Source organism: Poecilia latipinna, unplaced genomic scaffold, assembly GCF_001443285.1.
Source record: "Poecilia latipinna isolate Pla-1442-1.1 unplaced genomic scaffold, P_latipinna-1.0 Scaffold108, whole genome shotgun sequence".
NCBI classification, from domain to species: Eukaryota; Metazoa; Chordata; class Actinopteri; order Cyprinodontiformes; family Poeciliidae; genus Poecilia; species Poecilia latipinna.
This window is the reverse complement of record NW_015112724.1, coordinates 430,927-458,666: the sequence shown is the minus strand read 5'-3', so window position 1 is coordinate 458,666 and position 27,740 is coordinate 430,927. Positions and strand designations below refer to the sequence as shown.

The window sequence follows — 27,740 nt, the reverse complement described above, 5'->3', positions numbered from 1 at the left end:
GAGCGCAACAGAGAGCAGGAACCAGAGCGAAGTAATGAGTCCGGGACGTAAATATACAGAGAGACGATGACTAAAGAACGAATTACAAGAAACTGACTGCAGCTGGGGAAGGGACAGAAAACAAGTTTGACTAACGAGGAGATGACTACCAGCTGGGGGACAAAAGAAACTCATCCGATGCTCAACAGTAGAAAAAAAAACCTAAAGGAGGAATAAACTAGAACAGGAAGATGAAAAAGAAAAAATCCAAAATACTAACGTGGAAAATAAAAATAAGACCCTAAAAGTGACATTTTGCTGGGGTTGCTAGGCAACAGCGCAGTGCATGACCCTAACCCTAACACCCAAAAACATTACCTTAATGTTCATTAACTATAAAATAAGACCAAAAAAGTAACTATTTTATTTATATACATGCTTCCCCTCACAGGAGAAACATGGTCATTTTTGTGTTAAGGTTCCTGCAGCTTTAAGGGTCATTTCTTTTTACATAAGGTTGATTTGGATAGTTTTTTCCTTAATAAATGAAACCATTTGAAAACTGAATTTTGTATTTATTCAGGTTTGTCTGAAAATTTGTTAAATTAGACAAAAAAAAGAAAAAAAAGAAGCAAAAATAGAAGAAATTCTGAAAGGGAAAAATATACTTTTCCCCATCAATGTTTTCATAATCAGTAATTCTCATATTTTACTTTTAAATAATAAACTTTGAAATTCAATAAAATGTCATAAAGGTGTAATTCAGACTCTATGCAGATGATGTGATGCGTTAATGAAGTTCGGCTTCTCCTTTCATCGAGGCGCTGGTTCAGTTTAATGAATAAAATTAACGACCACACATTATGAGCTCCATTACTGAACATGACTGCATCTCTTCCTGTGGCCTTTCCTAATGGCGGTCAAGCTAAATCTGTCCTCAGCCTCCATAAATCCACACCACTAACTGTACATGCAGCAGAGAAAACGCGAAGAAATGAGAGAGATTTACAGCAACGCGAAGGTCGGCCTGTTTTTATACCGTTTTAAAGCTGAATTAATGGACTCCTGCAAACACCTGCGGTCACCGTACAGGCAGACAGATATGACATCATCTTGTTAACGCATCATCATCAGGGGCCACAAGCTGCAGAGATTAATGTCCTTCAGGTCCAGAAGGTTTCATTTCATCATCAGGTTTTCTTTACATTATTAATAGTTTTGAATAATGATGATGAGAAATAGATGAGCCGTTTACAGATCATTCACAGATTAAACCATGAATAAGGAATCGGTAGAGTTTGTATGGGAGTGCAAGTTTTTATACAAAACTATCATGGAAGAAAAATTTTATTCGTGAACATCCTAGAAATCACTTAAATAAAAGTATTTAAAAAAAAAAAAAATGTTACTCAAGGACTGAGTAACTAATATTTATAAATGACTATCAGATGGACAAAAAGGATAAAGTTATGCGACAGGTCTCTGTAGGGACCGTAGTTAGCGGACTATAAGCCGCTACTTTTTTCCTGAGCTCTGAACCAAGCGGCTTAAAGTCCAGTGCGGCTCATATGTGGATTTTTCTTCCACCACCAGGGGGCGCTTTAGCAGGAAGTGAATCATAGGTATACATATTAGGATCCAATAGGCGGCAGTAGTGAAACAATAATGGATGCAAGCTGCTGTTGAGAGCTAAAGGAGAAGAAACAGAAGAAGAAGAAAGCGCCCATTTTCATTTAGCACATGCTAGTAGCAGACATGAAGGATCAGGACTTTTACTGTTACAGTTACCGTTCGGAAACTACCGTAATCAGTTCAGTTAAATCTAAACTTGGCAACTTTTTCTTTTTCAACCCTAATAAATGTGATATTCATTTGACCTGTTATGACTCAAGTGTTGGGTGTCCGCCCCCCTCTGCTGCATCGCTGTGGAAAACCTGGAGCGGCAGAGATATCTGCGGATATATGTGCATGTTTACTGTTTTTCTTTAACTTTGGGGGTGCAGCTTATAGTACGGAAAATATGATAATTGCTAATAGCGAAGGTAGCTAGTTTTTGCTAACTTTGAAGACGATTAGCGCACTTAGCTTCCCCTAAATGTATTTTTCTGGATAAATTCAAAATGTTTTCTAAGCTTTCGGTTGAATAAAGTTTGACATTTATGTTGAAGCTTTGGTTATGGAGTATTAATTTCTCAACTTGTTAGACGTTTATATTCATGCTTTTATTTTGAAGTGGGGGAAGTTCCGCTTCCTCTCTTCTTCTCCCCGATCCACAAATGCTTTATTTAAAAAGGAGAAACACAAAAGAACAAAATAACACACACAAGATGTAAACATAAATATAAAATATTTAAATTATGTCAAAATTAAATAGGTGATTGTGGTTTTCAAAAGCAGATATAAGCTAGATGTTTAGCATTAGCTTCTGCTAAATACCATGTTAGCGTAGCACCTTAGCTTTAGCCCAACTAACGTTTATAATTAGAGCTCTAGGGTTAGCACAGCTAACTTTTTAGCTAGCACTGCCTGTCATGTTTCTCCAGTTTCACTGCAGGGATTACTAGTGAATATTCCACGAACATGTTAGATAATATAATTTTGTTGTTAAGACGGCCATCAACATGTTTCTAAAACCGTTCTGTGAAGCTAACATTAGCGGTTGCTATGCCACTGCATTATGTCACCACAAGCAAGTGGTCTCAGTGACCTCTGATGAGCTGTAAATTGAACCAAAAAGCTCTTTTATGCCCATTTGACTCATGATCAATTGATCTCATAAACATCAAGTGCTGAATAATAAAAGCAGAGTCTGACCCGGAGCAGCCTGCATATTATCCTGGGTGATAAATTCAGTCTGATCGGGTCATTAAAACCCTTCGGCGCCTGATTTGGCGTCGCTGCTTTAAAATCTCATGGATGGGATTCTTGTTTATGGGTTAGGAGTTCGAACGGTGCAGTGAAAATGATATTTTACAGGATATTTGCTGCTGTTGACAGAAGGATGAATGTCAGTCATGCGGTTCTTATTTCTTGTTTGTTCCAACCTCACTGGAGGGTTTTTGAGAATAAACGGCCTGTTAAAGACCACAATCAGATTTAAGATGTTCTTTCTCAACGTTTAATCAATGTCATGCTGTTTTTATTTTAATTATGTAAAGCACTTTGAAATGCCTTGCTGCTGAAATGTGCTATACAAATATAATTTGATTGATTGATTGATTGATTGAGATAAATCTGCTCCAAACCTTAATTTGTTTGTTTTTTTAGCCACTTTTTGTGTTTTGGGTCACAAAAGCTCAAACACTGATGACTGAGACACTTTCAGAAAGTTCTGATAAAAAACAAAAATCGATGGACCCATTGAGCAAAACTGGCTTTGGAAAAACCAGAGCAACCCCACAGCATCACACTACCACCACTGTGTATAACTGCTGGCTTTATACATGGTGTAACAAGACGCACACCTTCCCAAACCCACTGACTGATTTCCTATATATGATTTTTCTCATATTTTCTCAATTACAATGATTTTCAATAAATGACTATTTGTGTAGAAGTTTTTATAAAATTACTACTTCATCCTACTACTATTATGACTTTATTCTAGTAGTAGTAACAGTTTATCATTTTGACTTTTCATTGTACTTTATTCTTGTATTACTCTGACTTTTTCCTCATATCTCAAGTTTATTTTTGAAATATTGCAATTTTATTCTCCTGTGACTTTATTCTTGTATTACTAACTTTTTTCTCATATTATTATGACTTTACTAACTTTCTTGTAAATGTACAACTTTATCGTGGTTTTTTCTCTCTCATTATTGTGACCACTCTCACAATTACCACGTTTTCCTCATAATGAAACTCTTAAATGATGAGAGTAAATCCTTACCTACAGCTTCATTTTGATTTCATTAAAATTTTTAAAACCTTCAGATTAATGAAGCTCTGTCGCTAATCGCCTTCCAGCTTCACACCAGATCTGACCTTTGACCCCAGCGTCGATCAAAAGTTGGACAATGCCTTTGGTGGAGCAACACGTTGGTGTCTTTAGCTTTTATCGACTTTCACACCCCGGCAGCTGCTGAGTCTGACGGCGGAGGAGTTCAGGTCCGTGTGTGTGTGTGTGTGTGTGTGTGCTGATACCGAAGCAGAATAATGCGTTTCACAGCCTGGGGAGGAACCGTCCTCCAGCTTCGTGTTGTTAGTGGACCACATTCTTCTCTCGTGTCATAATCAGGCACAGGCCTACAGTTCGACGGCAGGAACACGACGCTTTCATCGCTGAAGGAGAAATTTCACTCGTATATTTTCCTCATTACTCTAAAATCTTTTTCTGATTAGCATATTTTCCATTTTTTAAAACCGGGTATTTTGCTGGAGGTTTGTACACATGATTGTAGTAAAACGTTCAAAAGCTCGTCATACTTTGAACTGCGCTGCTTCCTCGTGTGCCAGTGTTTTAATAAAATATTTCTGGTTTTTATTTAAAGGGTGCTTACGTTTCATTTCTGTGATCTTTTGTACCGTTTCTCCGTAATTAGCTGAAGGAGATATCAGGAATATCGCCACAAGCATGAGAATGAGGAAACATTTAAGTGTTGTTTATGTTTCGGTTGAGGTCTGCTCCGAGTTATTGGCGATCAGGAAATGTTTAACTTGATTATTTAAGCTTTTGACAATAATGTGACTCACAGGACGTTTAAACAATAACGGAAACTGCTAAAATCAACACTGAGGAAGATATGAAACACAAACCCATCCAAGCTAATGCTTCTGGAACGAGTTAATAATAAGGAAATAATCTTATTCTGATTACTGGGGCTAAAAGAGATAAAACGTTTAATACTTAAACTGTACTCCTCTGCTGGCCGTGTTGCTAGGTAACGGGACTGGGCGTGGCTGGGGTTGCTAGGTAACGGGACTGGGCGTGGCTGGGGTTGCTAGGTAACGATGCAGTGCCTCCTGATTTGTGATGTTTAATTCCACAGGTTTTTGGAACGGTTCGTTTTCCAGACACCAAAAGGCTGTCTGAATGTTTTTCTTAAGAGCATGGTTCAGTTTTTAGAAGGAGCAGAAACCCAAATGAACGAGGCACGCTGAGATTTTAATATTTACTTAGTTGTTACTCCAGCAGAAACCATATGTTGACCACAGGATTAGTTCTTTAAGGCTCAGTAAGTTTGTTAAACCGTCAATCTGTTAGCAAGGCTTGAACCATGTGAGTTCATCGCTTTAAACCGAACATCATTTGGTCTTTAGATCCTTTTCTTTCGTCGTCTGCAGATAATTCGATCCTGTTGCAACATGGCGACCACTCGGAACCATCTGGAGAGGATACTGTACTTTTTTGAAGATGGATTTTTTTGCCCGTCAGCGACGCACACATCCTTTTTGCCAACAATAAGCGACCTATCAAAGATCTTTGCCCCCTCAAGTCTTACATTTCCAACTCACTTGTAATTTTAAAACCAAAGCAGCTCTTTAAACAAAACCAGAAACGAGAGAAAATGTGTTCAGGCTTCTCACTCCTCCATCATTTTCCTCAACTTTCCTGAGGCCGTGAACCCTGCAGGTGTGAAACTATCCGTCTGTCCGGCTCCGCGTTGATCTCGATCCTCTGACCTCCACTCGCACACATCTGGCACAAACGCCAACGCTACAAGCGGGTGAAAGCATGGGGGACAGGAAACTAGATCTGATGCTCGGCGTTTCCATACAACCGTTTTCTGCCAAGTTACACTGAAATTCTGCATCGCACAATAAATTCAGGCAGTTTCAGTGTGAAACTGACTGATTGGTTTAGTCAGTCACTGTTTGACAGGAACTATGTTTTAGGCTCTTCGTGTATGGATGACTTGCATCACTGGACAAAAGAGCAAACCGTCTCTGTGAGTGATGTTTTATTTATGTGGTGTTAGCCCAAAGTAGAAGAGGAGGTTACTGGAGCCCCATAAAGACATTGAATATGAGCTTAGATCCTTGTCTTGTTGAGTTTAGAGAGGAACAAACTGTGTCTAAATAGAAAATACTGAGATTTCTTTCTCTCCAAGTCGTATTTTTAACCATTTCCTACTATAATACTGGAAGTGGTACCAGTGGATTTGCTGCGTTTCCCAGTATTATTGAACACTGGTTTTTACCCTGGTCTCATCAATTAACTTTCTGAAACAACCAGAGGTAACTGTGGCCATAATGTAAGCGTTAGTTAACATGTTAGTATAATTGTTCAGCTAATAGCCCATTTAACATTATTGTGTATGTTTTTAATGTTCACAGATGCAGAGAAATGGACAAGGAACCAGACAGTTCATTGGCTGGAAACAATTCACCAGAGTTCTGTCAACCAACTAATTATTCACAAATGTTTGCCTAACTAAATGTAAAGCTAAAAGCATTTTAGATAAAACCTCTAGTCAAACTAGATGTTGGTGTGATAATTAGTTTGCACAACTTTCACAAAATCATCACTTGAAAACTTGTTTGTTGTTTAATAACTCCATCTCTTCCAAACAAATGTAATATTTCTGGATTTATGAGTTTGTCCGATGCCAGTAATGGATGAAGGGCTGGGAAAAGCAAACTCCAGCGTTCCTGGTTTTGCTTTTTGAGTTTGTGTTGTGGAAATCCAGCTGGAATCCAAAGGTCTACATCTTCCTCTCTTTCATGTTTCAGCGTTTTTGCTTCCAAGCAGCTGTCTCCTTGCATTGCATCCCTGTGCATCCCTTCCAGGTTATGACATCCACGGTTGACTTACGCGGCGGCACACACTCCGTCCTCCGTGTTAAAAATTATTAGTCGAAACTCACAAACCGAGCAGCAGATGTTCATCCGGACCTTTCCCACATCATCTACAGGGAAACTAAACTCTACCTCTTTGGGTTTCTTGTTGTTTTTGATTGGCAGCTAATGAATAATGAGGTCTGGATGCGTCACAGGATCAAGTGAATAAATGCATGAGCTTACATGCGTCTGTCCAGGCCCGTGTTGACACTCGTTCACCACCGCCAATGCATTTCAGCACATATCAATCAGAAGCCTGGGAGTGCTTGTTTCAGGAAATATTTATGCGGCGCTGCATGTGATTATGCGTACATGTGATCCGTGCACACTCACGTGCACGTTCACGTGCCGCAGGAAATACATTTCTGAGATTCTGAGATTTCCCTGCCAATCATGCGTCAGCCTCCATTTGGTAATCGCTCTAATCAATGCAGAGGCAGAGTTGCTTTCCCTTTCTTCTGTCGTTCTTCTGGATAAACCGCAAGAGTTCAACCTCAGCTCTTTTCCTCTCCTCGCTTTTCCACTGCTTACAGTCTCGATTAAATTTAGTTCATCTGTGGAGAGATTTTTAATTTATTCCTGGTCCAGAATTTATGTTTACCACAACTCCATGAAATCCCCGGGTCTGCAGCCATGGATGGGTTTCATGAGTTTGCTGCTGCTTAGTGCTTTAACGTTGACCTATGATGCTTCCTTGAACAGGTTAGGATGGATCTATGGTCTATACAAAACATGTTCATTACATTTTATGCTCAAAATTGTTCTTAGATGATGAGATTTTAGTCTGTTTTAGGGTGTTCTGTCACTTTAAATCCAAATAAGCTGCTTTATGAAATGCCTCCAACTCAACGTTTACATTCCCACGTGAAAATGGCTGCAAACATATGTGCAATTATACAACCGGACATCTTTGAAAAGTACTAGTAGAGCCTCCTGCACAATCAACAAGAATGCAGTAGGCGGCTTCTGGACGGTAAGTCAACAACAAAACATTTGTCTTTTCCAGCAGGCGTTGTACAGCACATACAGCGGTAAAATCAGCTGACCAAATGTGCTGGAACTCAGATCAGGTTGCTAGGTAACGGGCTGGACTTGGCTGGGGTTGCTAGGTAACGTCTCAGTGCCTGCTGCTTTTGAAACGCCTCGTTTCCAGACACCAAAAAACATTAACCCTTATTGACTATAAAACAAAACCAAAAGAGGAAGGATTTCTTTCAGACACTAAAAAAACATTAACTTATTGCCAAAGAAAAACAGCTGGCTGTTTTTAGAAGCAGCTGAAATCCAAATGAAAAGAATAGAAAAACATGTGAAATGTGAATTTTGCATAATGGCTCCCCGTTATCCTCATCTCCAGTAGGTGTAAGTGAGTTTATTGGTGAAATCAAGAACAGGTTTAAAAATTTAAACCACGTTCGACTGAGTCACGAATATAAAAAGCACTGTGGTTTCTCTATTCCCTACGTTTTATGCTAGTGTTGGTCATTCTTTTTTCCTTTCTGACAATCACAGAGGTAACATTTCACTCTGCTGTGAAACAAAGTAATTGTCTTTGCATCTCCTGTTAGAGCCTGAAAACCATTTCAGACTGGGATGGAGGTTTTCCTTCCAACAGGACAATGACGTCGCTCATTTCAACCACTTCATGCCAGCAAGAGAAAAACAAAGACAGCTTTAGGTAAAACGGTGTCCAACTGCAGCTAAATCAAAAAGTGTTTTTAATGAAGCATATTTTAAGCCTATTACGACGGCTGAACTGCGTTCTGCAATGATCCACTTTGTTCTGTGTTCCTTCCACTCTTCTACTCATTTCCGTGTCTGCTGCTCTTTCCCCGTCTCCATCGCTTCAGTACAATACCCTGTCTGTTACTAAAATCACAGCTTAGGTACAGTACAGTGTTTTCCATATGGCTCCCATTCACCGACTGCAGAGAAAGGTTATATTGTAGCGTACTAGCCTGTAAAAACATAACAGGGGCGACTCTTAAACTATAATGAAAACCCTGCTTGCTCCTTCATTTACATCGCCTGAAGAAGTGGTTTCACCTGGCTGTTGGAACCACTGTCTCCTGCCCCAAAGCTCTTAGGTTTGACCCTTGTGACAAGCCAAATATTGAGGCTGGAAAAAATGTTCGCAAAGTGAGAATGTCAGCAGGAATTCCTGTCATTTATCCATCCTGATTGTAAGTGATACTTAAAGCTGTGTTAAATTTAGAAAATGTCTTTTCAGGGGAGGAAAAGATCGATAAATGCCAGGATATTATTGTGCTGCAGACATGCGTCATGTTTTTGGATTGTGATGTTGAACCGTTTGGTACTAAAAAGTAAAAGTGAAATACTTCATGTTGAAACTGTTTATTTGGTTTGAGTTTGGCTTATGTGTAAAGGTTATGAGTTGCTAACAATACAATTTAAAGCTAGTAGAAAAGTAACTGAAGACAAACTAGCAGATGATCAGACAAGTTAGAAGCTAATTAAAGACAAGCTAATAGCTACTGATAACCATGGTAACAAAAAAATGCATGTAAACCTAGTTGAAGAAACGCTAACAGCTAGTCAAAGATATGTTGACATAAAAAGATGACTTAGAAGCTAGTTAAAGACAAAATAGCAGCTAATACTAGCTAACATAAGTACACATGTTAAAGCTAGTTGAAGACAAGCTAACAGCCAGTCATAGATATTAGGTAAAGCTAATTAAAGTCAGGTTAATAGATAACCACAGATATGCTAACATAAAAAGGCAAGTTAAAGATAATTAAAGACGAGCTAACAGACTCTCATAGACTTGCTAACATAAGAAGGCAAGTTAAGGCTACTTAAATTCTAGCTAATAGCTAATAATAAATATGCTAACATAAGCCATGTTAAAGCTAATTTCATGCTAGTTATTATCTACTCAGATATGTTGACATAAGAAGGCAAGGTAAAGATAATTAAAGACGAGCTAATAGCTAATCATAGATTTGCTAACATCTTTTGAAGACAAGTTCAGATAAGTTACCCAGCCAATTTCCACCAGGATTGTCCTGAAAAAATAAAAAAGGCAATTATGTATCATGTCAAACGTCATTGTGTATTTCAGCTCCTCAAGCTGCATCTTCCTTCGCATCTTTTAGATATGCTCTATGGGAAAATCTGTGAATATTTTTTTTATTTTTAAACTTTTTTATTATTATTATTGGCTCTAGTGGCCTTTATTTGAAAGTAGTCAGACAGGAAAATGGGTAAAGAGAAAGGGGAAGACATGCAGCAAAGGTCGTCAGGCCGGAGATCGAACCTTTGACGTCTGCATCAAAGACTAAGGCCTCCATGTGTGGGTTGTGCTACACATACGCTACCACCCCAAAATCTGTGAATACTGTGCAGCAAATAGGTACAGTCAAACTTTTAACTGAAAGATTTAAAATAAATTTACTTTGCACTTTTGATTTAAAAACAACTCCAACAATCTACAAGTTGGAGGTAGTAGGTAGCTTGACTCAGTAAGCTGTTAGCTTGACCTACAAGTAGCAGGTAACTGGACTCCAGATACCAGTTAGCTGTTAGCTTGACCTCTGAGTCGTACTTGGGATGATTGTGTTTGTTTTCCCACAATCAGTGGGTTGCCGGTTCAGTTCCTGCTCCGTCCGATTGCTCTACAACATCAAACTTTCAAAATGACAAAAATCTGACCTTTCTTCTCAGCCCCATATTAAAAGAGAAATTCCTTAAATACAGTTGCTTAACTTTGTCAAAAGGGCATCAAGTAATTTCCATGTTCAGTATTTTCCATGAAACAACTGAACAAACACTTCGGAGCACCTCACCCGGCCCGTTAGCCCTTCAATTACCCCAAACTGAGCATGTAAACGTACAAAAACCAACACTTTGTCAAACATTACAATCTACACTTCTCAGACAAGTTCCATTAGGAGAAACTTATTGCTGACACACACGCGTAATCTTCTCGGCTCATAGGCATTAATATCAGGGGGTGAGATAATGACTCCCGCGGGGTCTGACCTTTTTAAGTGGGATGGAAAACAAAGGCAGCACTTAGACGGCCGCCCACGAGTGTGTCAACATGCACACGCATCGTTCAGACTCTTCGCTGGGATTTATTTTTGTAAAAAGGGAGGACCGGAGCCTTGGCAGTCTCTGCTGTATTTTTACTCAGATGATTTTTGCTCTGCCCTTTTGTTTGCGTTGGTGCTGGTGAGTCGAGTTTGTACGAAGGACTGAACGTGTCTATGTGGAGCTCTCAAACTAAGGACTTGACTGCTTTCCAGCTACCGAATAGATTTATTTATTCTTTCCTCCCTTTTTATATAAATGCTCTTAAACAGTCAGTAGGAGTGTGTGTGTGTGTGTGTAGCAGATTTTCTTTTCTGTTTCTTGACTCAGGTTTAAAATCAATTATATGTATGGATATTACATTTTTAGTGATTTATACTTTACGTGTGTCTGCGTTTGGAGAGTTTTTGGCAGATGTGAACAACTGGGAGAGCAAAAGAACAAGAAAACAAGAAAAAAATGTATTAATCCTCATTAAATCACCATTTGAAAGCAATAAAATATGTGATCACATCTCGAAAGAATCTGTAACAATTAGAGAATGGACCGTGTTTAATCCCTGGCAATTTGCTCTGTATTTATATTGTGGTTACCAGAATGGCTCTGCAAAGTAATGCAATTAATTCAACACTTAACACTAAGTACGAATGAAAGTATCCATTTGCTTCTGTTTTTGAAATTTCTTTTGGCTCGAGTGGCCTCTATTCATCGATGTTCGACAAGAAAAACCTGTCAAATCAGAGAAAATAACAACAGATGCGCCAAAAATCGCTAACTACATGACTGTATACATCTGCTTGGTAATAGACTAGACACTAAAAAATATTCAATAAATACCTCTTTATTGGTCAGTTGGTGTATATAATTTGCTATTCAGAGCTGTAACATCTAAAATGTATTGGATTTAATTTTTTTACACCTCAGGATTCGCAGTGCTTCACCATTTCAGGTACACACAATAAACAAACATTACATTACAGCGGACAAATAAAGAGAAGCAATGAAAAGTTAGACGGGATTCTCTCTGGGTCGAGGTGTCAATGCTTACATAAAAGAAAAAAAGAAAATATTGTGATAAATGTTAGAAAAAATCAATTACTTTGGTAAAATTCTGCTTTAAAGCACTTTAATAAAAGCGGCTCCACTTTGAATGTGGCTTTGTTCTTCTGTTCTTGTTCTGTACAATAAAACTATTGATCTATAAATCGAAGTAGAAAGAAATGGGACATAAATGTGTGTGATATTTTTTAGTACTGGCTCCTTTTTTCTCCCCACTTCAGGCCAAAACTAAACTAAAACAAGTCAGATATGTAAACAGTTAGCTTAGAAAGTTAGCTATGTATCTTATTAGCTCAGAAGATATAAATATGATGCGTTTTAGTTTAATTTTTCTGAGTTCCCAGTCGGAAAAGCAACAAGATTACCACATGAAGTAGGAATTCAGACTTGGAAGGTCGTAGCTGCTGCAGCGACTCTGAGTGTGCAATCCAACATGGCTGCTAGCTGGCGTCAAGAATCTACTGAAAGTTTCCAGTACCAGTTAATATTAGCACTGGAGTTCATCACTGTGATTAAACCAGTGATGAATGTAGCAGTGTACAATATCTATTTGTAAACATGTTTTTTTAGTATTTGAAGACATAAAATGTAGAGAAACTACATTGTCGTGCTAACAGTTACAAGTCCTGTTTAACTTGAGTTCCCAGTGCCGGGCCATTGCTATGGAGACAAATTAGCAGTATTCATCCAGCTAGGTTAGCATACAGCTCGCTAGCTGTGGAGCTACAGAGGAAGATAGCTACATAGCTAGCTATCTAATAAGGAGCATATAATTGATAGCTAGCCAAAACCTGGTAAAATGCCTAGTTTTAGCAGAATGAAAGTAAAAATTAACTTAAAAAAACAAAAATGAAACGTACATTATTTAAACTGGTGTATTGTTTTGTTTAAATAAAGGGAGAAAAAAAACTTACTGAAATGAATACTGGTAAAATGTTACCAAGCTATTTGAAAGGTTAGCTCGTCTTGGTTTGCTCCGACTTGTGATGTCTCACTGTCGACTGAAACAAATGCTCCATCATGGTCAGGAAGACATAAAGTAAAATCTGCCAGAACATATTTAAAGATATGTTGTTTAGCTAGTTTAAAAATAGGAAAATAAGTTTGCCCTGAAAATGAACTTTTAGAAATAGAACCAAATTGAAAACAACTGCTGGCATTATGAAAGGGAATATAATCAACCAGGACAAAAAGCTGAAAAAAGAAAAGGCGGTTTGTGGTTGGAATGGTGAGATTAATTTCAACTGCAGTATTGGGAACCTCTTATTAGTTATTAGAGCCACTATAAAAACACACACTACCAGGGGGGTAGTGCTAAATCAACCACTGGGACTATTATAAAAGCCACAAGTAGAAAACACACACATCCACCTTAGAACTGCTCTTTAATAGTTTTGGCAGTGCATCAGGGTTGTTATCTTAATGGGTAAATGTCCAGTTGGGCGACTGCCATGAGTACAGTCAGCACACGCTCATAACCACATAAAATGACAACAAACAAGCTCTGAAAACACACACTTTACAATGGCAGTATCACATATTGTACACACACGAAGCAGCCTTTCAAAATGTTCTGCCTGCCGTACGTTGAGCTCTAATTGGCAAAGCTCCGTGATTGGCTGCTGGACGTCTGCCAGGGACCAGTGAGACGCCTCGGTCTGCTCCTACAAACCCAAGGCTCCTAAAACAGCAGGGGGCCAGAGTGTGTGTGGGCGTGTTTGGTCACCTTCGTTAGCGGTAACGGCACCCACTGACACAGACCTGCATACCTGTACCGCACCACTGGCTGCAGGATTACACTCCATAAAACCTGAAATTAATAAGGCATGGGAACCAACATGGCTGTGTGTTGGAGCCACATGTGTCACACACACACACACACACACACACACACACACACACACACACACACATATTATGTCTTTCTACCTTTACAAGGGCTTTGCATTGACTTCCAATCATGTTTCATTCATTTCTATAGCCTAACCCTGACCTTTACCCTAAACTTAATTCATTGCTACGGCGGTGCAATATATCAATAACAGTATATATCATAACAGACATGTGATCAATAACCATAGACAATATATCTGATATAATTTTCAATCATTTCAATAACTGATCTAGAACCCCACAGCATTCTGGGAGATGTAGGCAGAGGAAAGGGCTTAGCTTAGCTGCTCAACATCTCAAGGCTAGCTTAGCTAGGTTGGTGGAATCAACTAACTGACTCACTCTTTGGTTACCTAGCAACAACACGCTGGGTAACAAGCAGTTTCAAGTTCCCCCAGACTTTGGTTACCTAGCAACGACCTGCTGAGTAACTGGCACAGCAGCAGTTACAAGTTTTGCCACAGTGACTCATGACTGCTTAAAAATAAAAAACAACGGCATGGAGTGAAAACTGTGGATAAAACATGACAGATCAAGCCACCAGTTTGACAATATTTCAGATAGTTAAGACAAAAAATAAATAATTATCAATATCGATATAAAATGCTTATATTGTGATACCTTTTTTCAGCCATATTGTCCAACTCTATTCAAACTTCATGCCTGGTTCACACCGTAAGACAGTTATGCCAAATATGTCCTGATTTCCCTGGCTAAATACTAAACACTGCAAAAATACAAACTCTTAAGCATTTTTGGTCAAGTTTCTAGTGAAAATATCTTGGTACACTTGAAATATGACAAAACTACTACAGAAGCTTGTTTTAAGTAAATAACTCCTTAATATTGAAGAAAAACTACAGATTATTTAACTTCTAACAAGACATGTTTCCCTTATAAGTTAATTGTTAGTTTTGAACTTGAAAGAGTGATTTTAAAAATTTTAACATTATATATGTAAAGTTTGTCAAAACTTGTTTATTTAAGTCTTAAAATTAATTTTGTTTAGTCAAAAAGACATTTATTGCTACATAAGTTACCAACTGTCACCGCTCTTGACGGTTGGTGGTTACCATAGCAACTGTCAGCTCCTCCCCTTTTCCTGTTGTTGGGCTCATGATTTTCTTCACCAGTATAACTTTTTTTAATTCAAACTAATTTAATTATATTTAGTGTTTCATGTGATTAAAAAAACAGTTTTTGTTTTTTTAACTAATCATAAATGATGTTTAATTTTACAACTGTTAACTTTTCACCATTGCTCTGTAGTTTGTTTGTTTAGCAACATTTCAGCTGCTAATTCTGTAAATGTTAAATTTGTGTGTGTATTCCCTTTCATTTACTAAAAATATATGCATATATATTCATTGGTAAATGTGTTAAAGTTGGCATTAGTTATGTGGATTAATGATGTAAATTTATGTTAAACACAGTGAGATTAAATACAGCGAGCCTTAGTGTGCATGCTGTGAAGTTGACCGAGACGAACAAAGAACTCGCTCAGAGCTGAAGAGAAACACTAAAAAAAAAATAAAAAATACTGGGAATAACATTTTGACGAATAGTTTTACAGGATAAGAACCACATTTGTTTTAAAATGAAATGAATGAGCCACTAGAACAAGCAGACAGTTCAACATTGTTGAAATACATGAATAAAAGTGGAAACATGATGGAATAACCACACCGACTATATGGAAAATAGGAGTTAATCCTCTCCTGTCAAACCCAAACACACACTTAAAGTGGGTCAGCAGATCAGAGTGGATCTGAAGGTGGACCCGCTTCAACACTGAATGGAAACCGAGCGTCGCTGTGGAACAGCATTAGCGTTAATGTATAGCTCTATTGTGGCGGACGCCTTTGAACGTGTGCTAGGAGGCAGAAACACACACCCAGACGCAGAAAACATTAAAGCGAGCGAGTGCACGTGGTGAAACGGGGCGCTTAAAATGGATTTATTTCATGAAATCTAATAATCGCAGCAATAAAATCATACTGGAATAAAGTTGCTGGCTGTTTCCTCGCTGACGTCTGAACCCTGTTTTTTTTTTCTGCTCCCATTCACAGAGGTGAGCGAACGGATATGAGGCCGTGGAGCTCGTACAGTTTGGCATTAGACTCCAAGTTACACTCAAATAAAAGGATTTACCCCAACAGGAAATTGCATCATGAGGCTGGCCAGCGTCCTGCCTGGTTGATTGTCCGTTCTGAGGCAGCCACAAAAACCAAATGTTTAGTCTGCGCTGATTTAGCTTTTATTATCGCTGCTTTAAGCTCCGGCTTTGGGAATTACACAAAACAGGGAGGAAAAACAGCAAGATTCATAAGTTGAAGGGTTTGGTCTCGGAGTACAGAAACAAAATGCAGTTGGAGCTGGAGTCATGCTGATTTCAATCTGCAGGTTGTTTCAGGACACCAAACAGCAGACCGAGCCACACCGTGAGGGGATGTAAACTCAAAGCCGATGTTCGTCTCTCCCGTTTCGGTCCCGAGGCGAAACCACAATCTCACGTGGCGTTTTTGGAGCAGCCCTAAATCAAATATGTGCAGCGATGGGCTGAAAGCGCACCAGCCGGTGGTCCTTGGAAACTGGAATCCCGCATCAGTACAGGTTGGTGAAGTGTCTGGAAACATTTAGTACTGTAGGCCCCAAAGGTATCTGAAGGGGATATAAAGAGCAGGGTGGCCTGAATGTCTGACTTCATGTACAGAGGTTAAGAGCAGCAGCCTTGTCTCACTCAAGAGTGCCGCGCAATGACAAGGAAACAGTCTTTGTCGGGCCTGGGTGAGGTCTGGTGTCTGCTACTACAACCACTGTGCTCTCCAGACGTTAAATCGTAGATCAGGAAACCTTCAAACCTGAAGGAAGATTTCTGTAGGGATAACATACTGATGTATTATCCTGGCCCTATAGAGCAGTGTTTCTAAAAAACACCTACCTAACTGAGACTCCAGTCCTTTTATTTGTTCCCTCAAATAAATGGAACAATAAATGAAGCTACAGGAAGTTTTCTTCAACCTGAAGAAAGCCTGATGCAAATGCAAAGTTTAGGTGTTGTAGCTGCAGTTAGTCAGCGTGGGGTGCAGCGCTGCTCACTGCCTCGTCGCTGTCATATCACACTCATATAACTACGCAGATGATGCACAGCTCTACATTACGATGTCACCAGGTGACTCAGAACCCATCACTGAACAGACAGATGTGTGGATGTGTCTTAACTTTCTCCATCTGAACAGAAACAAAACTGAACCTAAAGAGGAGCGAACTAGAGTCAACGCATAGCTTCACTTATTACAGCAGGAAACCAGCGATCAGGCCCAAAATCTGGGTGTAGTGATGGACTCTGACCTGAACCTTCAGAGCCACATTAAGACAGTCACAAAGTCGGCCTTCTATCACCTGAAGAACATCTCCAGGATTAGAGGACTGATGTCTCAGCGAGATCTAGAGAAACTCATCCATGCATTTATCTTTACTGGAACAAATCTGCCTAAAAATCAATAAGAAAGTCCCTGTACCTCAGAGAACAGACTTTAAAATATTGTTAGTTTATAAATCACTGTACAGTTTAGCAGCACAACACATTAAAGATCTGCTGTTGTGATAACCAAAAGACCTCTCAGGTCTTCTGGTTCTGCTCTGCATCCCCAGAACCAGAACCAAACATGGAGAAGCAGCATTCAGCTTCTATGCACCACAAATCTGGAACAAACTTCCAGAAAACTGCAAAACAGCCGAAACACTGAGTTTCTTTAAATCTCAGGCAGCTTTAAATCAAACTGCCTTGATTCATAATAAAAGGAACATTGACCAATATATTTGATGCTTATTGATGATTTTGATGATGATGTTTGACAAAATGTAATATTTATTGCATGTTTCATAATTGGTGAATGTTTTATTGTTGTGTTTTTCCTCATTTAAAGCACTTTTAAATGCCTGGTTCCTGAAATGTGCTGCACAAATAAATTTGACTTGACTTTAGGGATCCATATCGTCTACCTCCTGATAAAATCCCAATAAAAACAAACACTGAAGTTTGAGGTTTTAAGGTGAGAAAACGTGCAAAATGAATACCTTTGTATTGTGCAGCAATTTCCTCAGGATATAAACTCACAGTGGAGCTTGTTGTGCTGTTTTAAGACAGAGGAGGACGCGGCAGTGATAAACTATCCTGCAGCCAACCAGCGCAGCATTCAAACGGGACAATAAACAATGAGCCTCAGCGAAAAGAAAGCTTCGTTTGCTCTTAGATTTATAGAGCAATCATCACAGTACGAAACTAACTTTACTATCTATTGTTGCTCGCAAACACAGAGGGACATTGTGCAACTGTGACCACCACAAAGCACAACAAACACACACTGAGACAAATAAATTCAGTTATACGAGAAAGGCAGGGTGGGTTAAACGTGTTTAAATGTGGCAGAGACATAAATAAATACGGGCAGAAACAAGCGCATAAATAATGTCAACTGGTCACGGAGACTCGGAGCAGAGAACAGCATCAGCGTCATCCTGAGGATCTGCACAAACACGTTTCATTTCCCGTCATCGCTGCTTTTACCAGCCGCCTCTGAGGCGGTTAAACGCAGCTTTTCACGAGCTACTCCAGCTTTAACAGCCTGAGATCGTATTAATGCTGATGCTAATTTGTAATTACAGAGTCCCATGGCTTTAGTAAAAACCCAGGCCTGGGTGAGGAGTCACACACACACACACACACACACAACCTGCGGAGCAACAATGGGCCGAACAAAGATGGGCATTGTTTCAGCGGCGGTGTGAAACAGGACACGGTTACGGCTCCCACACCAAGCGAAGGTAAAGGCCTCAAACGCCCAACACGACCAGTCAGACCAGTTTAAATTTGGCTGCTCGTGGTCGGAGCAGCATCCTGTCACACACAGGAAACGGGCCGCGGTGACTCGTCGCACGTCAGGAGCCCCTCCCTGGCGTTTCGGTGAATGAACCGACATCCTTCAAAAGGAAACCTTGAAGGTTGACCTTCGGGCCGGCTGTTCGTCACGGACCCGGAGCCGCTTCCTTTAACAGTCCCTTCAGAATAAGCCTGGAGCTCCTTCACTGGGCTCTCACGCTCCTCTTCCTCACCCAGCGCCGGCCGGGGGTCGTAACTCTGGGCTGGATGGCTGACCTCTCGCTCCGACTCGCGACCAGACCGGACCGGACCGGAGACAACGCCGGCGCAGAAATGCAGAAGGATGCTTTAAAAAATGGGATCTCTGGGAATTACAGGAAAACTTCGCGGGCATTTCCTGAGTCTTCTTCAAGGACACGGATATTTGTGGCCATTTACGTTCTTCATTGTTCTTGTCTCAGACCTTTAAATTATCCCCAAGAGCAACGCCAGCACTTTAGAGAGGGAACCAGCAGAAAACGATGCATCTGCAGGGCAATCGAACAGAAAAAACATGGATTTTTTAAAATAAAATATCAAATTTCACAAAATAAAAAAAAAATCTATCCAAACCGAAGCATTTCTTTGTAACTTACTTAAAACTGACGGTCTAGGACACATGTGTCAAACTCAAGGCCTGGGGGCCAAATCTGGCCCGCAGTAGCTTTTTATGTGGCCCTCTGGACTCCAAATTAAATCAATAAATCACTCCAGTTTTTCTTACAGAGACTGTAGTTTTCACACAAAACCAACAGATCCACACATACTTTATGATTTTATTGCACATTTTTTCTAAAACTTGGTCAAAACACAGAGTTTAAGTGACTGATGCCTCAGCCTTACTGGATGTCAAGTAATAAAATGTCACATTTAACATAATACATTAGTTCAAATATAAAAAATCCTTACAAATTAGCATCACAAAAATATTTTGACAACAAAAAACCACAAAAACTAAATCCTGGAAGGAGTGTAATATTTATTAATATTTTAACGGTGAAATGGGCTTTATCAACACATCCTGGCACAACCGGCCCTTTAAGAACATTCAGATTTTTGATATGGACCAAAATGAAAATGAGTTTGACTCCCCTGCTGTGGATGTTTCAATGCAGTTCAGTTTTTTATACAGCGCTAATTCACAACAAATGTCTCAAGGCACTCGAGAAAAAAATCAAAAAACAAAACAAAATCATTGTTTGTGTCAAAACTATTATGCTTCCTCTTGTCATTTTAAATCAATGAAAGCTGCTGGCTATGCACCCCAACTTAACGTTTACACAAATTTACAACCGTGCATCTTTGAAAAGCAAAAGTAGAGCCTCCTGCACAACCAAACAGGGTCCATTAAGTTGTTTCTGGATGGCAAGTCTTTTCCAGCAGCCATTGAACAGCGGTAAAACCAGTTGACCAAACGTGCTGGAACTAAGTTGAGGTTGCTAGGTAACGGGTTGGACTTGGCTGGGGATGCTAAGTAACGGTGCACTGCCCATGGAATGTGACTCAACAATTGGGAGGTTTTTGAAACAGCTCCTTTTCCAGACACCAAAATACATTAACTTGTTGTTTTTTTTAGAAGCAGTCAAGACCCAAAAGGAGGTACAAAAACATCCAACATGTGAATTTTTGCATAATGGGTCTACTATTAATAGAAAGATTCCAACATATTTAGGCCAACATGTTCAACTAGTTGTGAATTTTTACTTTTTAGCTGGTAAATGTAACATTTTGTAGTAATTATCTTAGAATCTTAATCATTTGTGACGACTGAAACTGCAAACCAGGGGTTGTAATGATAGTGGGACACTCTTAATTTGAAGTAAGTGGCTGTCAAGTTAAACCAAACTAAATAAGAGTCTGAAGTTAATGAAAACACAGCATCCTTGATACTTCTTTCAAAGAGCCATGAATGCCATCGCTATCAGACCAAATTTAAAATCAGGTGTTACTCTGAGACACCTGATCTGATTTTTTACCTCAGAGCAGAACCAGGACCATTGGAAAATGATGTTTTCTCCTGAGTTTTTGAGGGAGTTTAACATCATGCTGTTAAATGACATTTTGAGGTTTTCGGAGCAAACTCCCAAGAGTGATGTGAAGCTAAACACCCCAAAGTGGCTTTCTCAGTGTCACCACCTCAAACGTTTCCACTCATCCTCATCAATACGCTCAGATCCGAAGGCTTCAGAGATGAACCGCAGGACGGGGAAGGTAGCAGACCACCCTCTTTCCCCCACCTGAGGTCTGTTAAAACATCACAGCCCACTAATTCACGGTGACGAAACCCCCCAAACAATTTGGTGATCAGCATCTTGTTAAATTATACAGCTTTTTCCACTGAGCTGCTCAAACTGCATTCCTCAGAGCTAGTTAACACAGCGGCTAATGAGAGGAGCCTGGTGTGTAAAAATGAGTTTACAACCGACAGAAAGTGAACAACAGCAAAGGCCAATTTAGCCTGACGGTAACACCTAACCGCTCAAACACACGCATGACAGATAAACTTTAAAAACATCCATTTTAACTGGGGTCACTGGTTACATAGCAATAATCCCTGCAGTTGGAAAACATATAAAACTGCAGTTTGTATTTACCCTAATGCAATCATTTAGTTCAGGTAGATAATGGGTTTTGTGGTATAAAACTAGCATAAAAAACATAATTTCGTCAAACTATTCAGGAATTAATTTTACAGAAACAAAGGAAAGCAAACCTTGCATGACTCTTCCCGTTACATGTACCACCACACACAAAATGTGACTAATCTTGTGTATAAAGGAATATTTTCGTAATCGGACCCCAGGAGGATCAGTAACCAATTTAGTGGAAACTAATGGGAGTCCTAATAAGTAAACAAACCCCATGCTTTTATCTGAAATAGCCTGGAGAACAGGTTGGCTTCCCGTCAGCTGGAAGGAGAAAGTGTCTGGCAAACAGGCACTCTGATGCCTCAGAGTTATAAAACCTGAACAAGCTTGTTTCAGCGTTAAATGTGCTTCTCTTAACAGGTTACAACAGGTCTGTGGGCGATGCAAAACATATTCAATACATTTTATTTACAAAAAAAATCACTGTTAAATAATGAGATAGTGCTTGAGTTCCGCTGGGGTTGCTAGGTAACGGGCGGAGCTCTGCTGGGGTTGCTAGGTAACGGGCGGAGGGCCAGTTGAAGGTGACTCAAACGTTCTGGAAAGTTTTTAAAACGGCTCATGTCAGAAGACGAAAAAACACAAACTTACTGACAAAAACATCTGGGTAAAGGTGAGCAGTTAAAGTTTTATCACAATATTTTGTAGTACTATTATGGTAACACTAAACATGACAAGAGGAAGAAGTATTTATTTCTTTGTCAAGTGACTGAATGGCTGTGGCTGCATGACAGAAATCATACCCCCTTAAACAACAGAAATACTGCTCTTGAAAAACAATACACATAATATGCTTATTTAGGACACTACTCAAATAGAGGAGAGAATTTAATCACTATAAGTGCATTTAATCATATTTTCAAATTTATTGATATTTGTTGATGCTTTCATAGAATGGGGGAGAAAATAAAGGTAAAACCTTTTCCTTAGAATTTAAAGTTTGTTGATATCTGGGAATTTGTTTCTGCATTATTATGCCGTTACCATTGTATTACATGAAAATGGTCTCCAAACAACAATATTGTCATTTATCGCAATAACTTCTGGGACAATGTGTCGGCCAGTAAATTTTTGTTACTTCCAATAATCATTAAAATATTGTTTACTGCAATTGATCCAAAAATCTTATTAAATGAGGTTGCAAGCTGAATTACGAACCTCGGCATGGAGGCAGGAATCTGCCCTCTGGATGCCCCCAGAGGTGTCAGTGCGAGTCATTAATGCACATCTGCACACTTCTAAGTATTTGCGAGCTGATATCATATCTCTGAACACATGTTTGTGAGAAAGTTTGCAAGGTGAGATCATGACCTGACGGTGTGAAAGCTCTGCTCTCAGCTACAGATGGGGCTACTAGGGTTTTACTGCCTACATGTGTTTGAAGCTGTGGGCTTCATCTCAGAGGCGATAATGAAACAACTGGAAACCTGTTAGCGCGGTTCCCCTCCGGCCATTTTCCATTGTGTGTCTGGTGAATGAGGTGAACTCTGACCCCAGCATGTTCAAAGCTCCTCTGAAGATACACCTATAAAACTAAATATTTCTTTAATAAACTCCACTTTATGATATTGCTTGATAGCATAGCAAAGAGATGAAGCTACAGGATGAAAAAGGGGTCAGGAGACCAGGAGGTCCAACAAAGTTGGACCAGAAGAGACATCCAGGTTCACAATAATCTGTCTAAATTCTTATTTTTTGTGATTAATCAAATGGGAATCTTGTGTATCCTGGGAAAAATGTGTTTGACCTGCAGTTTGTCAGAACCCAACATTTTGGTTATGCCTGATTACAAATGACTTCACACACTTTTTTTTTCTAACTTCTAACCAGAAAAGACATCAAGTTGTTCCAGGGTCTTTATAACAACGAATATCCTCAAACACAGTTTTTTAAAAATAATATTGTACACACAGGACGATTTCAGAAAAGTTTTCATGCACATGAACTGGAAAAATCTATGAGGGCCATTATAGATCGAAAAGAATTAAACAACCAAAACAACAAAATACGTAAGAGTACATTTCCCCCCCAAAATCATGGAAATTCGTTAGTTTGAAAAGTCGACAATTACGCTTGCTTTTAAAATAAAAACACATATTACGTAACAGCCACCAGACGAGCGCCATGACAGCCAAACAGTCTTACCTCGATCAACTTTACCGCCGTCGTCGTCTCAACGTTTGAAATGTCCTCCATTTTTTCTCCCTCGCCGTCTCTTTCGCTACAGATTGGACGGAGCGGAGTCACGTGACTATAGACTTTACAGACGTGCCGTGGCGTCTTAAAGGGACATGAGCGTAGCGTACCTTGCACAGCCTCTTTTCGACCTAAAGTACTGACGTGGCCAAAATGGCGGTGGTCATCGTCATAAATTTTGGTATCGGTTCATTTTCGGCATACCAAGAACCCAACAGTTTCACAATTACCTATAAAATCTTCTTTTTGTAGCACAATTGGATGGACATATTTTGCAGCCTGTGAAAAATGACCAAGACTACTGTGATGTTCACGCTAACAGATAACCCAATGTCTTGGCTGATAACGAATGATCTCACATTTTTTCTGTTATATGTGGGTGTAATAAAGAAAGCCATGGTTACTACGGTTGGTGAGGAATCACACTGGCTGTGTTGACCATAGAATTGCAAAAATTAAAATTACAAAAATTACATTTGCTTAATAGAAATGTGCTAATTTAGAAAAAAAATCATGTTTTAGCGCTACCACCAGGTTATGACCATATCAAAGTTGGTTTATTTCTCAAATCTGCATTGGAAACACTTTTTTTACATCACACAAGTCACACGATGGTCGTTGAATTCTTGTTTAAATTATTACATGAACAAACTTATTCACCTGTGATTTTAATTGCGTTTAATATTAAATGGAAACACTGCAAATTGTATTTTTTCGACATTAGTGGAATATTGACAGCATTTTGAGCAAATTTATAATGGAAACACAGCTAGTGACATATTGTTGAATTTAGCACTTTAGCATTAGCTTCCATTTAATACTGTATTCATGCACCGCTTTAGTGTCCTCCTATCACTTCCTGTCGTTTCTGACAGTAGTGACATCTGGTTTGCGATCATGGGACAGTTTTACGAAATAAGCCAATTTCAATAAGGCTGGAAAACCACTACATGCTTCATGAGTTAAAATTGTAATGTTTCCATTAAGTGAATTTATTTCCATAATTTCAATTTGTGTAATTATATGGCTAATAGAGAAGCAGCTAATGGCTGTGGTAATGAGCAGAATCAACCAAAGTGGTGAAACAGAAGGTCGAATGGAGTCAGGAAGGAGTAAAAAAGCCTGAAGGTCCTGGAAAATGAAAGAGACGGTGGAGTGAAAACAGGCCACCCAAACTGCAAACACAACCTGCGGTCAGAGGTTCACCGGTAGTTCAGGGTGACCCTAACGGCACCCTGAGGACTGACCATGAAAAAGACAACGATGGGGGGAAACGGTGAGGCTGTGGGCTGGAAGGAGGAGAGAGTAATAATTAAGGTTGAGAGAGGAATCCCTCATGAAGGGTTTCCAGCCGACGCTGCAGGTTTGAACGAAGGTCAGTCAGCCAAACACTTTCTTCCGAGCAACCAGCATCTCCAACATGCAGAGTTTACCTTCGAACCGCGTCTCAGCCTGACCGGCCTCCATGTTGACCTGATGACCCGCCCAGCCTCTGACCAATTTACTGCTAAACTGGATCAAAAGACGACGGGTGGAAGAGTTTAAACTGTGCAGAACCTGCTGCTTTGAACATCCTGAAATGTAATTTAGCCAAAGTAGGACCAAAATTACCAGTTACTGTGCCAGAAAAACAAAAGTCAGATGAAAACCTGAAGAAATCCATCTGCTTTCAAGTAATATGGTTTACCTGCTACGGAAAATGGAGTAAATTTCTGCCAAAAGTCTCCAAAATTGAGATTGATCTCAGTAATTTCCTAGAAATAAAATAGGAAATTTCAGTCAAAAATCTGCTCCAACAAAATGCAGAAATAAAAACATGTAGAAATTATCTAGAAAAAAAAAATCAGGAAATTTCTGGCTTAAATTTCCTAAAGTTGAAAATTTTTGAGAATGTTTTCTAGAGCAATTCTGAGATTAAGCACAAAATTTCAGATTTTTTTCTAACTTTATTCTGGCAATACAATTTTATTCTGGTAACAAATATTCCCATATTATTTTGACTTTGTCGCACAGCTTTAATCTTCTAATGTGATTTTTGGAGGGAATTTTTTAAATCGTTTTTTTCCTCTTAGAAGTAAACTTCAAAGACGTTTTATATTGGAAAAAAGTAAGTAAAAAAAATCTTTTTTAAATAAAAAAGTGGAACTTAAAATAACATTTTCCTAAACTGAGATTGGAGATCAGAGTTTTTACCTCTGCAAAAGAACCAAAATAACCCAGATAAAGTTCCAAAGGCTCATGGATGGAAACAGATTGATCGGTTTTATTGGTAATATTGACGACACGACTGCAGATGCATCAGGTCAAACACACAACATGTCAGAATACATTCAGGCCGTTTGCCTTCAATCATTTCATATGTTACAGTAACAACAGCAAACTGATTTGTCTCATGCAAAAACACAAAATCTGACAACCTTTCAAAATAAAACCAACTCTTAAGGTCACTTTTTTTCCCCATCGGTGAAAGAAGGCACGTTGCATTCACTGACAGCCGTAAAAATCAGGAGAAAACAGCTCTGAGTTTAAATTTTTGAAAGCATCTGAAGAAGTTAAAGCCAGAAGCAGGACTGTCCAAATAAAACAGGATGCTTAGAGTTTCTAAACAAGGACACAAAATACTACATAGATGCGTCTCCCTGCAAATATTTAAATCTGTTGTCACAAAAAAGCACTTTTTAAAAGTGGTAGGCTAACTAACCTCTGCACTGCAAAAACACAAAATCACCAAGTAATTTTGGTTTAGTTCCTAGTGAAAATGCATTAGTAAACTTGAAATAGGACAAATTAACTTACAAATAACTTTTCAGCAAGGTACAGAGGCTTGTTTTAAGTAAATAACTACTTAATATTGATGAGAAAGTTCTAGTTCCATTGGTGCCGTTTCCTAGCAACCCAAAGCCAAGGCCAGTCCGTTACCTAGCAACCCAAAGCCAAGGCAGCCCGTTACCTAGCAACCGAGTTCTAGTTCCACTGGCAGATTATTTCAGTTATAACAAGACATTTTCCCCATGTTATCAATGAAATACCCTGACAATAGAACTGGAACTTTTTCATCAATATTAAGGAATTATTTACTTAAAACTAAAATCTATATCTTGCTGAAAAGTTACTTTTGAGTTAGTTTGTTTTATTTAAAATGTAATAAGATACTTGCTCTAGAAACTAAACCTAAGTGAATTAAGATTTTGAGTTTTTGCAGTGTGTAGCTGTGGCGTTAGCATTGCGCTAACAGCATTAGCAGAAGTGTGCCCACAACTTAGCTGATGTAAAACCTGAGTCTAAAGTTTTTACCCCCTGCCGCCTAAAACAAACAGAACCGTTTCATCCTGCCACCTTCCCAGATCTGGTTGCTTATTTTTAGTCTTCTGATTCTGAATATTTTTGGTAAATTTAAAGGCTTTTTTGATCCAGCTTGGGCAGGATTTGTTAGGAACTGAACGATTCTTTTCTGTTTAAACTATCCAAACATTTCTGATTGTTTTTACTGGACCGGCGCTGCTGGGGGAGCTACACGGTGTTATGAGTTCATATCGACTCGCTTCATCTCTGAACTAATAAACCCGAAGCTCTGAGGTCAACAAGAACAAATCCAAGTCTTAACCTGCTGAACCGCGAGGGCCAAGAGGTCGGATAATGACACGCTTATGCTAGGCTACATTAGCGTTACTTAGGCTGAGCTCAGAGACGCAGCATAACGTAAACATACAGATTCTGACTCAGTTTTTTAGCTGTTTTTAGTGTTTTTTAGAGCAGGGATGTTCAAACTTACCACAATAAAATAATAATAAAATACAAACAACGAAAATCAAGTGAGTAAAACATCCTGATTGCTTTGTTTTTGTGTAGAAAACTGATGTTATTCATTCATTAACAACGACTTTGGACATTTTCTACATTAAAATTTAGTTTTTAAATTATTTTTTGATGACACAAACAAATTTATTCAATTATAAGAACAGGATTTGGGTCACTTTTTCTAAAACATTTGCTATATACTTAGCAGAGTTCAGTAAATTAAATTACAGCTGATTTATGTTCAGATCAATCAACTTTTCAGTGAAAGTTTCTAAAAGTTTGGTTGTAAAAAAAATACTTGGAATTATAATTAATATTTTCAATTGCAAAAATTATGCCAATAACTTTACAATGATTAAAAATAAAAAGTTGGGGGCCCCAAAAACATCAGTGTAAGTGCTACAAAT

General features: G+C 39.0%; 1 long non-coding RNA gene across 1 annotated transcript; it reads left to right on the top strand.

The window, feature by feature from the left end:
• Positions 1-9,130: 9,130 nt before the first annotated feature.
• LOC106944697 (uncharacterized) lies at positions 9,131-27,328 on the top strand. Its single transcript, XR_001424392.1, has 3 exons — positions 9,131-9,141; positions 26,447-26,449; positions 26,698-27,328. It is a non-coding gene; the product is annotated as an uncharacterized LOC106944697 (long non-coding RNA).
• The last annotated feature ends 412 nt before the right edge of the window (positions 27,329-27,740 follow it).